The 16,101-nt window shown below is 45.9% G+C and overlaps 1 pseudogene; it reads right to left on the reverse strand.

Moving 5' to 3' along the window:
• Positions 1–15,718, reverse strand: part of LOC131588515 (zinc finger protein 850-like) — a 136,987-nt pseudogene extending 121,269 nt beyond the window's left edge.
• Between the last annotated feature and the right edge of the window lie 383 nt (positions 15,719–16,101).

A 16,101-nucleotide genomic window follows, 5' to 3' on the forward strand; every position in this document is an offset into this window, starting at 1 on the left:
GAACAGGCACAGGGCAAATTTAAAACAGCGCCGAAAAAGCCGCAGGAGTCTCAAAAGGACGGCTCCGCCCCGCGGAAGGATTCCCCAGAATGTTTTTACTGTAAGAAAGTAGGACACATTCAGCGGAACTGCCGTCAGAAATTAAAAGATAAACAAGTATTTCAAGAAGATTAGAGAAGTCTTGGGCTCTTTCAGATGGGAATGGTAACAGCAAAAGAGCCCTTGATAAAATTAAAAGTAGGTCCCCATCACCAAGAAATAGAATTTTTGGTTGACACGGGAGCTGAGAGAAGCACCCTGCAGAAATTACCCAGGGGATGCGTGGCAAGTAAAGAAAAAGTAGTTGTAATTAGTGCTAAAGGAGATCCCTTCAAAGTTTCTGTAATAAAAGATGTGGAAATTGAGTCTCAAAATAAGATATGTTTAAGAAATTTATTATTAGTAGAAGAAGCTGATTACAATTTATTGGGAAGAGATATGATTGTTGCATTAAGTATAAACATTGTTGTAAAGAATTCTGAATTAGTAATAAAGATATTCCATTTGACTCCAAAAGATGAAAGGGAAATTGATCCCAAAGTATGGCATTCGAAAGGGGAGGTAAGGAAATTAGATATTACCCCCATCAAAATTGAAATAGAAAACCCAGAGGATCCGATAAGGATCAAACAATATCCCATCCCAATAGAAGAGAGAAGAGGTTTAAAATTAGTAATTGAGGACCTCCTTAGAGGGGGTACCCTCGAACCCTGCATGTCCCAACATAACACCCCCATCCTGGCAGTAAAGAAAGCGGATGGGAGCTTCCGACTGGTTCAGGATCTCAGGGCAGTAAATGCTAGAACCCGAACCAGGTTTCCGGTGGTGGCAAATCCTTATACTTTACTTAACAGACTCTCACCTGAGGATGTATGGTACAGTGTAATTGATCTAAAAGATGCATTCTGGACTTGTCCTTTGGATGAAGGGAGTAGGAATTTCTTTGCCTTTCAGTGGGAGGATCCTGACACGAACAGAAATCAACAGTTAAGGTGGACGGTCCTCCCCCAGGGATTCGTAGAATCACCAAATTTATTCGGACAGGCATTGGAGCAATTACTTACTGAATTCATTCCAGAGGAAGGGACAAAGCTCTTGCAATACGTAGATGATTTGCTAATTGCCGGAACCATGGAAGAACAGGTCAGAAAGAGTACAATATCGTTGCTGAATTTTTTGGGAAAAAAGGGTTTGAAAGTATCAAAATCCAAACTGCAGTTCACAGAGCCCGAGGTAAAATATCTGGGACATTGGATTTCTCAGGGAAAAAAGAGGTTAGACCCTGACAGAGTGGCCGGGATTCTAGTACTCCCAGCCCCAAAAACAAAAAGACAAATCAGGCAATTTTTAGGGCTCCTGGGATATTGCAGACAGTGGATTGAAGGATACAGCGAAAAAGTAAAATTTTTTTGTATGAAAGATTAAACACGGATAGATTGAAATGGACTACTCAGGATGAAAGCAAGTTTCAGGAATTGAAAACTGCACTCATAACTGCGCCTGTTCTAACCTTGCCAGACACTAGCAAAGAATTCCAGCTATTTGTCGATGTAAGTGGACAAACAGCCCAAGGAGTTCTGACCCAGGAGTGGGCAGAAAAGAAGAAGCCCATAGGATTTTTATCAAAAATCCTAGAGCCAGTCAGTCGAGGGTGGCCTACTTGCTTGCAAGCAATTGTTGCAGTAGCTCTGTTAGTTGAGGAAGCAAAAAAAAGATAACTTTTGGAGTCTCTCTAACAGTCTACACCCCACACGATGTAAGGAATATCTTACAACAAAAGGCCGAGAAATGGCTAACTGATTCAAGACTTCTGAAATACGAAGCCATGCTAATCAGTTTGCCAGGCCTCAAGTTAAGGACAACTACTGCCCAAAACCCGGCGCAGTTTTTGTTTGGGGAACCAACAGGTGAGCTACTTCATAATTGCATTGGAGCGGTAGAATTGCAAACTAAGGTAAGACCGGACCTGGAAGATCAAGAGTTAGAAGGGGGGGAGAAATGGTTCATTGATAGTTCATCAAAAATAGTAGAAGTAAAAAGAAAGTCAGGTTATGCCATCATAAATGGTATGACCGGACAGATCATAGAATCAGGTCCCTTGCAGGCATGCTGGTCGGCTCAAGCCTGTGAACTATTTGCACTCTTAAGAGCCCTCAAAAGCCTGAAGGGAAAAAGGGGAACGATTTTCACGGATTCAAAGTATGCATTTGAAGTAGTGCATACTTTCGGAAAAATATGGGAAGAAAGAAGTTTAATAAATACCAAGGGAAAAAGATTAATACATGGAGAGATAATTAAACAAATTTTAGAAGCTGTCAGGGAGCCCCAGGAGATATCGGTAGTCCATGTAAAAGGACACCAAACTGGGTGGCAGTTTCACACCAGGGGAAACAACTTAGCGGACAAAGAGGCGAAACGAGCTGCATTGCTGGCGGTAAGTATTCCTGAGATTAGTCCCAAGGAACCCCCAGAAGTATCCGTGCTTCCTTCGGAGAAGGAGCGAGAAGACTTCAAGAAGGTAGGTGGATATTTCAAAGAAAATAAATGATGGTTGCCAGACGGGAGGGAGCTGGTTCCAAAAAGTATAGCAAGAGGAATACTCCGGAGATTGCATGAACAAACCCACTGGGGAACCAGAGCACTGGCTGAACAATTTTTAAAATTTTTCGGATGTAAAGGAATTTTTGAACTTGCCAAGCAAGAGGTACAGGGGTATGTGATATGCCAGAAAGTAAACCGTTCAAATTCAAAACAAACAAATTGGGGTGGCCGACCGCTTTCGTATAGGCCATTTGAGAGAATCCAGGTGGATTTCACAGAATTACCGAAGATTGGAAGACAGATCAAGGTACTCACTTTACCTCAAAAATCATTAAACAACTGTCAGAAGCATTGGGAATCAGATAGCAATATCACACTCCCTGGCATCCTCAAAGCTCGGGACAGGTAGAAAGGATGAATCAAACATTAAAATCACAATTGTCAAAATTATACATTTTAAGTGTGCTTGCTGTAAGCAGATTTGGGTAGCTCATTGCATAAGGGGTAATAAACCGAGGGAATTGTGCTCTAGGTGCCACGAGAAAGAACTAGACCAGACAAACAGATTCCTGATACTTGCAACTCGAGCGGGCCTTTTAGAACTAGACTCTCCGGAGTGGTTCTTGTTTTATCAAAAAGGATTAGGGGGTCAGCTTGATTGCAAAGCAGAACCCTTGGAAATTGAGTGCCGTAAGACCGTGAAAGTACCGTGCAGATTTGAACCGGTTAAAGCGTCTCGGTGGGCAACCTTGAAGCGGAGGTTTGCCATCAGGACATCAAGGGCCCCTGAAGACAGTCCTTGCTGCCGGGAAGATGGTTATCCCCGCCGTATACTTTTGTACGGGCGGAGGGAATGGCAGAGGGATGCAATTGTGGGGAATCCTGATGTCCCTGAGCCTAGTCATGTGCTCAATCAAGGAAATAGAGCCCGAGGTACCCCCAGGGGAGGTTCCCCAGGGGAAGTGTGAGCAGTGTCAGACTGCCACAGAAAACGAGCTCTTGACCGAGTGCCCTTTAGAACTACACGCAGGTATTTGTTAGTTAAACGGCACTCAGTTCAAATTGTGTAAATCAAAAGAGAAAATCTGGTGCTCGAATTCGAGAGCAAGTATCAAGGAAAAACCCATTCGGAACTTGGAAGAAATAGGGGTTGCAATGACCCACTTCCGAAACAAAAGAGAAATAAAGGGAACTCCCCCAATCGAAGTCTGTGAACAGTGTAATAAAACTGTCTGAATTGGGGGAAAGAAACACTCGACATTTCTGGCTTACCACCGAGATAACCCTACCTGCTACAGTAAAGCAAACTTAAAACCATGCATGATGGGGGGAAAATTGTACTGGGAAGGGAAGAATGTGAAACACGAGGCAAAGCTGACATTCAATAATGAACCCATAATTTTGGAACTATTGAAGTCAGATGACGAGAACTCGTGTCTTCAATTTAACCCAGTGTTCTGTTTTTCAAAAAGATGAAGAAGGATTAGACCCAGAAAGTAAAATAAAAGAAAAAAAATGATAATGAAAAAGAGTAAGAAAAGGATACTTTTCTTTAAAAGAAAGTGTGAAAGTAACGAATTTTTAAATGTGATAAATTATTAGGTGGGGGACTGTAATAAATTATTGTTGTATTAAAAATTCGGAGTGTATATAAGAAAGATATGTTTTGTAGGAACAAAACAAAATATAAAGCATAGAAAAGCCTCTCCTCAAAGTAGGATGAGGCTTTTCTCCAAGGAGTTGCTGATTGCCAGCAACGCCCAAGATAACTAACCCAAACCGGCCCATCAACTCAAACAAACAGACAGGACACGGACCATCAAGAAGACAATGGAACTGGCTCGGGAAATTATCTACCTCCGGACCCAAGCAACGCCCTGCAGATTCCAGTGGGTACAGAAACTGATCAGTGAAAAAGACAAGTTCCAAAAAGAAAGACTTCGCCAGACTTAAACATTTCTGTATTGAAAAAGCAATCAGGGGAGACAAAGGAGAAAACCCGGCCGAGATACCCATCGGCACCAGCCCGGATTCCACCACCCTGTCATGAAAAACCTAACATTGCAACACACAGAGTCTCCTTTACATATGAGGAGATTCTGGCCGGACAGTAGTTAATGTCTTTATTCTATGCCAGGAAATCCATTCACTGGACAATCAAGGACACTTGGTGAATGGAACCGGCCTGGAATTTTAGCCTGAGGACTTAAAAATCCTATAAAACCCCAAGCCTGAGAGCGCTCAGACGTGGATTTGGGAAACCTATACCTCTGGTGTAGACCCCTGTCCACCCAGCGCTGCGCTGATCATTTTTATTGTGGTTTTTCTCTCTGTTTTTTTTCCTATGTTGTTTATTAATAAATTTCTCTTTAATTTTATCCAAAAATTGCCTTTGCATTTATAACAACTTGTAAACCTTTAATAGAATATTTTTTTGTGCCAAAAAAAGATCAGCAAAGAAGGCACCAGCAGGGAAGTGGGAAGAACACTTGAATCACCCACAGCTGCCCTGGAAGAGAAGCTTTGTTCCAGGCAGCCAGGAGAGGAGCTTTAGAAATGCAAATTAACACTGATGAGACAAAGCCTGCACAATGGCCCAGGGGCTTCCTGCCTGCAGGAGGAATTGGGCTGATTCTCTCTGCCCCTCAGCCCAAGCTCTGCCTGCTTGCACAGATGGAATTTGCACAGCTAAAGGCAGAGCCATTGTGAGGATATCTGACTCTGCAACACAAATTGGTTAAGCTGCAAAGGAAAACACAAAATGGAGAATGTTGTGAAAACTTCACTGAAACAAGTGGGGGAGAATCATCCCTGTCCCCACTCCAACATGTGCTGTCACTGTCTATGTTATATAGGGTGTATCAGACCACTGGAGATTATTTGCTACCACAAGTTCAGAGAAATCAGTTGGGAATCCAAGTATGTGATGATTTAATGAGAGAAAAGCTGACAATTGATGCAGCCCTGGCTGGAGGGAGCACCCAAAAATGGGGAAAAGATGAACGACCACCAGAACAAATCCTGCAATACCATGGACCAGACCCTGGGAACCCTGATGAATTCATATCAGATACCAGAGGAACCATTTCTCATTTCAGTGGCATAATTAGATTACAGGATGTCATTGAAATAATAACCAACCACACAGCTCCAGCTCCTGACCTTCCTCCCAACCAATCCGCTGAGATGAAGAACACAACATTTCACCATGGGATGGGATTACATTATCTTTTGGCAGAAAAAGGAGAGGATTGGGAAAAGTTAAATTATTCAAAATGCTGATGGCAAACAGATGTTAATGAAGAACTAGTAAAAGAGACAACAAAAGAAATAAAAAAGCAGCTCATATACCAGTCCAAATGTGGAAATGGTGGGAATGGGACACGGTTTTGTGATTCCCTCACAGACCATGGGTTAAACAAATGCTGTTTCTCCTCTCATGTGCTACAGCAACTCTCATCTTTTTACCATGCACCACACCTTGCTGAGTGCAGCTCATTCAGCAGCTGAGCAAGGGGATGCAGGTGGCAGCCAGGCCTCCTGAGCCACAAAGGGCTACAAAAGGACAGAGAATGAGGGCACTGAGAGCAATCCCAAAACCAAAGAACACCCAGGAAGAAAAAACACAGGCAATGAGTGAATCTGCTTGGAGATAGGGCCAGGGACTTGTACATAAGGAAAAAATGGGAGAAATCACCAGTTTCAGAAAATGTTACTAATTGACAAGGACTGCTGCTCAGACCAAGTCCCGCTACATTCCTCAACTTCCAGAAGAACAAAGACTTAACAGAGCCACGAATTCTCCAGAAGCCCATCCGGCCGCGACCGTCCCCGCCGCTCACAACATCCCTCTGAGAGAGGTAAGGTGCTTTTCGCTCTGCTCTGGTGCCTGCCGAGAAGACGCAGCGAAAGCTTTGCACGGTTGGGCTGGAGGAATTCCTGGTATTGCCCAGGCGCCGTCTGTCAGACAAGTGTGAAAGCGTTGCAGGTTGGGCAGCAGTGGTGTGTGGTGCATTGTAACTGTAACATGGAGAAGCTTAAAGGGATTTGAGGTGGCAATGCCCCTATACCACGTACTTCTCCTTTGGGGTGCTTATTAGCACATTGGAAACAGAGAAACTTTGGGCAAGATTTACGTAAAGTTGATTGATTATTGTAATACATGGTGGCCAGGATATGACCTGGACAGTGGGGAAAAGTGGCCGAGAAATGGATCTTTGCAGTAGAGCACCATTTTACAGTTGATGTTGTTCTGTAAGCCAGAGGGAAAGTCGGATGAAGTTCCGTACGTTGATTTGTTTTTCTATTTGCGAGACAAGCCAGAATGGCAGGCTGAGTGTGGATTGATGGCAGTTAAGGCACGTGTGAGTGATAAATGTGAGCTTTGTGTAAAAGGAAAAAGTTGTTTAGAGCACCTGGCATTAAAAGAAAGTTTGTGTCAGGGGAAAGAGATGGATGTTGATTTACAAGTGGTTTCAGCAGAACCAAAAGAACCCGATTTTGTTTTGTCTGCCCCCACTTCACCCAATCCTATTTCACCTAACCCTATCTCGCCTAATCCCACTTCACCTTGCCCTCTTTATCCTCCTCTACCGCCTTCACCTGATCCTTCTTCTCCAGGAGATGATCAAAATCTAACCTTGACACAAGGAAATGTGAAAAATGCTGGGGAGGAAGATAGCAGTAGCGGGGTGATGATAATAAATCAGCGACACCGGTATCCCATCGGACTCGGTCACAGCTTGCTCCGGTTCTGGGTAGAATGGGAAAAGATTTGGGCAGACAAAGGCGGACTGTGATTGCCCCCTTAATACAAGGAGTAGGAGTAGAAGGGCCGGTGTTTGTGGAAGTTCCTTTTTCACCCACAGACCTGATAATTTGGAAACAATCAGCTGGAACTTAGAGAGAAAATCCTGATAAAGTAGCAGGGGTGGTAAAAATTATTATGAAAACTCAGATCCTGAGTGGGATGATATACAAGTAATAGTGGAGAATTTAATGGACTCTACTGAGAAAGAGATGGTGCTTAGAGCAGCCAAGGAGAAGGTGAGAGAAGATCTCAGAACTGGGGTGGTGATGGCGACTTTAGATGAGAACTTTCCAACCGAGGATCCAGGGTGGGATCCCAATGCCTTTGGGGACATGCGGAGGCTGAAGAGATATCAAGAGTGGCTCCAGACAGGGGTTTGGAATGCTGTACCTAAGGCTATGAATTGGTCTAAATTGTATGAGGTAAGACAGGAAAAGAAAGAATCCCCTGCTGCATTTTTGGAAAGGCTTAAGGAGGCAGCAAGAAAGTATACAGATCTTCAACTAGAAACAGAACAAGCAAATGTTCAGCTTGCATTCATTTTTCTTGGGCAGTTGCAGGATGATATTAGGAGAAAACTGCAGAAGTTAGAAGGATGAAGATTCAAGGAATTTGAATCAATTACTTGAAGTGGCTTGGAAAGTATACAATAACAGGGAAAAGGAAGCTAGTAAAAAGCAGCAGCAAAATCTTTTGGCAGTGATCCAAGGAAGAGGGAATCCAGGTTTCAGAGGTCACGGCAGAGGTGGTCATGGGCTGGGGAGGGGCGGACTTGGCAGAGGACGAGGGGGATGGGTTTTGCCAAGATTGGGGTTAAATCAATGTGATTATTGTAGACAAGAGGGGCACTGGAAAAATGAATGCCCAAATCGGTTTAACCAGGGCAATCAGTTCAATCAGAATCAAGATGCTTCCAAATTAATGGTGCTGGGGGAGTACAGCAGCTGACTAGAATCGGAACAAAAACCAACACAAGAACCTTTAGTAACTATACAATTGGGAGATAAAGAAGTAAAATTTCTGGTGGATACGGGGGCTACATATTCTGTGCTAAATGATCCAAAAGGGCAAACTGGAGACAAAACAGCAACAACTGTTGGAGCCACAGGGAAGGAGGAAAATTGACCATTCCTGCAACCCCTGGATTTGTGCTTTGGAAACAAAGTGTTAACACATGAATTTTTAGATATGCCTGAGTGTCCAATTCCACTTTGAGGATGAGATTTATTAGCAAAATTTGATGCAGTGATACCTTTTAAAAACAGGGAGCTTTTAATGAAAATACCTGAATCAAAGACAGGACAAATCTTAATGATAAAAGAAAAACCAGTCCCTACTATCCCTCGGGAAGTAGAGGATACAGTAATTCCCTCTGTATGGGAAACAGACATACCAGGAAAATCTAAGCTGGCACAACCAGTACATGTAGAACGAAAAGAAGGAGCAAAAGCTGTCCAGGTTAAACAGTATCCCATAAAGGCAGAAGCACGGCAAGGAATAGTAAAGATTCATGAAAAATTTTTGAAGTACCAAATTTTAGAAGAATGTGAATCAGAATTTAAGACACCAATATTTCCAGTGAAGAAAACAAATGGTGAGTACAGACTAGTACAGCATTTAAGAGCAATAAATGGAATAACTAAAGATATTTACTCAGTGATAGCTAATCCTTACACATTGTTGACATCTGTGAAAGGGAAATAGAAATGGTTTACTGGAATTGATTTAAAAGATGCCTTTTTCTGCATACCCCTTAACAAAAAAAGTAGGAAACTTTTCCCTTTGAAAGGGAAAATCCAGACAATGGAAGGAAAACCCAGCTCACCTGAACACGACTCCCACAAGGATACAAGAACAGTCCAACCCTATTTGGAAGCCAGCTGGCGAAGGAGCTGGAGATTTGAACTGAGAATGGGCAAGTACCAAGAGAACAATACCTGCTGTTACAGTATGTTGATGATATACTGACAGCTACAGAAGAGAAAACAACCTGCATAAAGGTAACAATTGAAATTTTAAATCAGCTGGGAATGGGAGGATATAAGGTGTCTAAGGAAAAGGCACAAATTGCCCAGCAAACTGTGATTTACCTGGGATGTGAAATCTCACAAGGGCAATGTAAGCTGGGTACTAATCGTATTCAAGCTATTTGTGCCATTCCAGAACCCCAGAACCTGCATGAGCTGTGAGTTTTCCTCAGGATGACAGAGTGGTACCACCTGTGGATCATGGACTATGGACTAATTGCAGAGCCCCTGTATGAAGCCCAGAAGACACAACCACTTACCTGGGGCAAACCACAGAAGGAGACCTTCCTCAGACTGAAGGAGGCATTGACAACAGCTCCGGCGTTAGGATTGCCTGATCTATCCAAAGATTTTCAGCTGTTTGTGCATGAAAGATCACACCCAGCACTGGGAGTGCTGACCCAACATTTGGGAAGCTGGAAAAGGCCGGTAGGCTGCTTTTCCAAACAACTTGACAACGTGAGTGCCGGATGGCCTTCATGCCTGTGGGCAGCTGCAGCCACTGTGATGCTGATCCAAGAAGCCAGGAAACTCACGATGGGTAGACACACAGATGTCTATGTGCCACACATGGTGACCACTGTTTTAGAACAAAAGGGGGCCATTGGCTATCTCCAAGCAGGATGAGGAAATTCCAGGTAATCCTGACTGGGCAGGATGATGTCACACTAAAGACAACTAACCTCTTCAATCCAGCTTTGTTCCTAGGTACCACAACTAAAGAAGGCCCATTAGAGCACGACTGTGTAGAGGTAATAGAGTACACCTATTCAGCAAGAGAAGACCTGAAAGACATCCCACTGGAGCAACCAGAGTGAGAGCTATTCACAGATGGAAGCAGCTTCGTGGAGAACGGGACCAGATAGGCTGGATATGTGGTAACAACAGTCAGTACAATAGTGGAGGCAAAAGCATTATCAGCAAATACATCTGCCCAGAGGGCAGAACTGGTTGCCTTAACCAGAGCACTAAAATTGAGTGAAGGGAAAAGGGTAAACATATGGACTGGCTCAAAGTATGCTTTTGGAGTAGTGCATGTACACAGAGCACTGTGGAAAGAAGGAAGACTGCTGTCTTCTCAAGGCACACATTAAACATCAAGATGCAATTTTGCAATTGATAAAAGCAGTACAAAACCTGAAGAAGTAGCAATTATACACTGTAAAGCACACCAATCAAGAAACTCCAAAATTTGTGAGGAAAATTGAAAAGCAGATTGGACATCTCGACAGATTGCTCGAGAAGTGCAAACAACAATGGCATTGATACCTTTAAAAGTTAATGCATCTCAATTTAATTTGCCTCCAAAACTGAAATATTCAATAGAAGATGAGAAATTGGGACATTTGCTAAATGCACAAAAGGATTCAGAAGAGTGGTATGTAACTGCACAAAGACAAATAGTGTTAACCCCCTTGATAATGAGAGAAGTTCTACAAATTAAACAAAACAAATGTCATTGGGGTGCAGAGGCATTGGTGAAATTGCTAAAGCAAAAATTAATCTCGGTACGGATGCTAACAATTGCAAAATTCACTCAGTGGCTAGACACAGGCATAGCTAGGAAAGATTAGGATAGGAATAGAATCAAGATAACACTTGGCAAGAACCCTCTAGTGAAGTGAAATTTAGGTGGGCCCTGGAGTCTTTGCTTGGTCCTATAGCAAACTATCAGAATAAAGAAATGTTGTACAAACTTACAGGTCAGGTAGATAAATTAGCAAGAGTGACCTGAGAAAGATTTAAAGAACTAAACGTACAATTACAATTTACTGCTCCTGAAAGAGCATGGAGTGTGTGAGTTTTTTTAAAGGGACGGATTGATCATTGCTGCCTCCATATCCCAAATGTGACTGCAGATGTAGAATATGACATCAATCAGTTGCAACAAATAGAGCACAAAGCACAGGAAGAGCAAAAGGATTTGACCACAAGTTGGTCAGGCAAAATCTTCAAAGGGTTAGGGTGGAATGTGAGTTCATGGATTAAATCTATCATTGAGGTTGTGATCATCGTACTAATTGTATTCTTAGCAATTTGGTTAGTTTATAGCCTCTTCAAGGGAGAAATACAGAAGAAAATGTCCTGGAACCAGAAAATAATAAAGGCACTGATGTGAGATCCACACCCACCATCTTCTGGTTCTGCAATTTGTGACAACATCCAGGACAACACTTACATCAATCAAGGATTCAAAGAACATCAAGTATAAACTCAGAAACAAAGGACTGTATCAAGTGAAAACATTTGCACTTATGGTGAAGTGAAAATGCTTTCAAAGGCGGGAATGATAGTAAAAGGTTTTGAAATCATAGAAAATTCGGGAACATAGAAAGAAAGTTAGGTTTGGAAAGCCCTGGGAAATGTTAGGCCTTGTGCTTGCTAAAGATCAGGTGAAACTGCACCTGTGTAATCAGTAGATGATAAATGATACAATTGTTAGATGTGATTAGATATAATTATTGTTTACAGAACATGAGGAACAATGTTAGAGGGTTGAGGGGGATCATGAGAAATCCATGCTTGGGTAAAAACAATGCATACAATAGAACAATGTCAGTTTAATAATTCATAGGAAAGTTGTATAATGATAGATCATAAAACATGTTCAGCCCAAAACCAAGATGGGTCAGATTTGGGTATGTGTACCCCTGACACGCAGAGCTCTTCAATAAAGCACCTGCATATAATCATTCCATGATTGTGTATTCCTGAACGCCAACACCGCCCCTCAGCCAATCAGAGCGCGCCTCTCTGATGACTCATCAGTTGCCGGGCAGATCCACAGAGCCGAGAGCCCCGCGCTGGACTCGGCCTCCCAGTGCCGCGCACATCATTCCCAGTCCCTCCCAGTGCCACCACAGTCCCGCCCAGTGCCACCACAGTCCCTCCCAGTGCCACCACAGTCCCGCCCAGAGGCCCCAGAGTCCCCCACACTCCTTTTTAGCCCATTCCCACTCTATTCCGAGTTAATTCCCGCTTCACTCCCAGACCTCCACACTCTCTTCCAGTGTCCCAGTATCCACTCTCATCTCTTTCAGTGCCACCCCAGTCCCTCCCAATGCCACACCACACCTCTCCACTCTCTCCCAGTGTCCCCAGCGTGTCCCTCTCTCTGGCGCCCTCGAGCTCCCAGCCCGGCCCCGGCCGCCTGCTCTGCTCCCTGATGGATTTCTCCCCTGCCCACATCCAGCTGAGCTGCTCCCAGGGCCAGCAGCAGCTCTCGGGCCACGTGCTGGCCACTGCCGTGCTCCCCAGCGGGGACTGGAGCCAGCAGCTCCTGGTGCTGCTGGAAACCGCCCCCGGCAATGTGGGCTCAGCTCCAGCGGCCAGGTGGAGCACGTCAGCCTGGAGCACCCCCTGAGCCGGCACTGGGGCACGGCCCGGCCCCCACAGCGCCGGGGGCAGCGGGGGAGGCACTGGGGGGGCCCAGAGGGGGATTGGGGTGTGCTGGGAGGAACTGGGAGGGAGTTTGGGGTAGACCGGTTTAAACTGGGAGAGGGATTGTGGTGCTTAGGATGGCTGAGAAGGGGTTTGAAGGATGTTGGGGAGGGTGGGATGGGGTTCTGGGGGTCCTGGTGGACACTGGGAGGGAGTTTGGGGGTGCTGGGTGTCACTGGGAGGGAGTTTGGGGGTGCTGGGTGTCACTGGGAGGGATTTGAGTGAGCCTGGAGGAGCTGGAAGGAGATTGGGCATTGGAAAGCAGGGATTGGGATGAGGTTGGTTGCACTGGGAAGAGACTGGGAAGAGTCTTGATGAGTCCTGTTGGGGCTGGAAGGGACTGGGAGAGGGTTTCGGGGTCCAGGGGCAGTGGGGAGAAATTGGGAGGGGGCTGTGGGATCCTGAGAGGAACAGGAGGGGCTCTGGTGGGTCCTGGGGAGACTGGGAAGAGACTGGCAGTGATTTAACAAAATAGCAATATTGATCCAGTATCAACATCAGTTTGTTAATGGACAAAAAACTTCTCCAACAGTTTAAAGTTACAAAGTGGATGTTTAATCACAGCACTGGGCAAGTGCGGGAGTGATTCCCTTAATATGCACTGCAAGTTGACAAAAGATTCCAGTGTCTATTTACTTACAAAAGTCTTAAATATCCAAAGTACTAATACATATTCATAATGCTAACAGATCCCATTCCCCACTTTGGATTAAAATTCATGGTAATGATTTTAAAATGACATTATGCCTGCGTGGTTGGCTCCGTAATTTGAGGAGGGGGTCGTTTTGGTGAGGAGAGGTCATCAAGAGATGAAGGACAACTGCCCTTCCTCACTCTCACCTTTCTACCTTTACAATGGTTGACATTACAAATGACATTTGGTACAACTCCAGTTTCCTCCCTTGTGACGTTTAAATGGGTTTCCAGATGAAAGGTCTGTGATCTTTCTGAACCCCTTTATCAGTTTCTCTTTTCTCATTATAAGCACATCTAAACAAACATACAGTGACAAGTAATTTTTTACCTAAGTCCAAGACTGATTTTCTCAAATCCTGCTTCTCACTTAATCATTAACTCTAGTTCAAGCAAAACCTGTCTCTAGCTAAGATCTCCAATTTTTCTCTAATTCATCATTTTTCAAAATTAGTGACTCCCAAGGAGGTTTCAGAGGGTCCTGGGTGGGCTGGGGGAGACTGGGAGGGACTTTGGAGGGGCTTGAGGTGTCTGTGAAAGGTTTTGGGGGTCTTGACCTCTGCAGACCCCCCAGGGATGCTGTCGAACGCTGCCCACAGCAAGAGGCTGACAGGGATTGGAGTCTCCGTGTTGGGCTTTGTCTTCCTGGCACTGGGGCTCAGCTTCTGCCTGTGCAGGAAGGTGAGGGGGGGTCCCGGGGGTGGTGTCCTCTCTCCCACAGAGCGTGTGTGCTCCCCTTGGGCCCCCAATCCTGATGTCACCCCCTTTTCTCTGCCCACACAGCTCCTGAGGAAAAAGGTTCTTGAGCATATAACGACAACAATTCCCATTGTCATTCTGTATCCTGTTGGATTTTCATTTCCCTGCTTTCATCCAGGTGTCCACAGGGAGCCAGGAAGATGTGGAGCCTCCCAGCCAGGTGTCTTCCCAACACGGATCACCAGGACCACGGATCACCAGGGCTCTGCCCAACGGGGTCACTGGGGATCATCCAACGCCGATCCTCCCATGGGGGATGGAGCTGGAGCAGCGCACGAAGCTCTTCCCACACTCGGGGCACTCGCAGGGCTTCACTTACTGGTGACTCTGTTGGTGTCGGGACAAGTGAGAGCTCCTGGAGAAGCTCTTCCCACACTGGGGACACTCGTAGGGCCTCTCCCCACTGTGGATGCGCCGGTGGACGGTGAGGTTGCCGTTCTGCTTGAAGCCCTTCCCGCAGTTGGGGCAGCGGAAGGGCCTCTCCTCTGTGTGAATCCGCTCATGTAGGAGGACATTGGAGCTGGTCTGAAACCTCTTCCCACACTGGGGACACTCGTAGGGCCTCTCCCCAGTGTGGATGCGCTGGTGTTTTCTCAGGTAGGAGCTCCATCCAAAGCTCTTCCCACATTCCAAGCAGGTGTAGGGCCGTTCCCCTGTGTGGATCACCTGGTGTCTCATCAGGTCAGAGATACCTCTGAAGCTCTTCCCACATTTCCCACACTCATAGGGCTTTTCCCCAGTGTGGGTCATCTGGTGCTGGATCAGGTGGGAGCTCTTTCTGAAGCCCTTCCCACATTCCAAGCACTTGTGGGGCTTCTCCCCACCATGAGACTTCTCCCCCTGCTCTGAGCTCCGGTTGGATCTCTGGCCATGTTTCCGGCACAGGGGGGATCCTTCCTCCTCGCAGCTCCCTGGACTGGGTTTGCAGCCCCTCCTTGTAAGGGATCTCCAGGGCTTTCTCTTCTCTTCCATCTCAACACAGTTCGGGAATGTAAAATCCTGGTTGGGAGGAAAAAAATCAAGAGGACAGCACTTTGGGCTGGGGGTTCCTCCTTGCCCAAGTTCATCTCAGAAAGTCATCGGGGATCTTGTGTCTGTAAGAATCTCCAAAACACCAACATCCAGCACAAACATCCTCCAAACATCAAAATAGATCACTAGGTAACCAAACAGCAAGATTCGGAGAAAACCCCCCGCACAATATAAAGGTTCAGCCCCTGCAAGAAACCAAAGCTCCAACATTTAGCCCAATAAAGCTCAAAAACACCAACATTCAGCCCCAAGACAATCGTGGATCCCCTCCACAGTCACCTGCTGCATGTGAGGAGGCAACGCTCCTGGGGCTGGGTGAGATGCAGATTCAGGGATGAACTTTGTGCTGCTTCCTCTTCCTACTTATCCTCCTCTGGCATCCCTACTCTATCTCACATTCCTCCTCGTCCTTCTGCACAACCCCAGGTACATATTTTGACTATTTTGTTCCTCAGCCTTGCTTCTCCTTCCCTTCTCCTCCTGCCCCCAGGCCCAGCACCCACTGCCGCCTCCCTCTTCCCCCCCAGTCCCACAGCATCCCACCGCAGGGGCACGGATGGAGCTGGGCCAGCTCGGCCTGGGGCAGCGCTGGGCTCTCGGCCGCTTCCGCCCGCACTCGCTCCCCACTGCAGCCGCTCCCGCCACCACAGCGCGGGGGGGCCCGGCCTTGGCGCTCCCCCCTCCCACCTCCCCAAATTCCCCTCAAGGGGGGCGCCAAGGCCCGGGGGGGAGGGGCGCAGCTGGGCTCCAGCTGGGGAA

This window comes from Poecile atricapillus, chromosome 26, assembly GCF_030490865.1.
Source record: "Poecile atricapillus isolate bPoeAtr1 chromosome 26, bPoeAtr1.hap1, whole genome shotgun sequence".
Lineage (NCBI taxonomy): Eukaryota > Metazoa > Chordata > Aves > Passeriformes > Paridae > Poecile > Poecile atricapillus.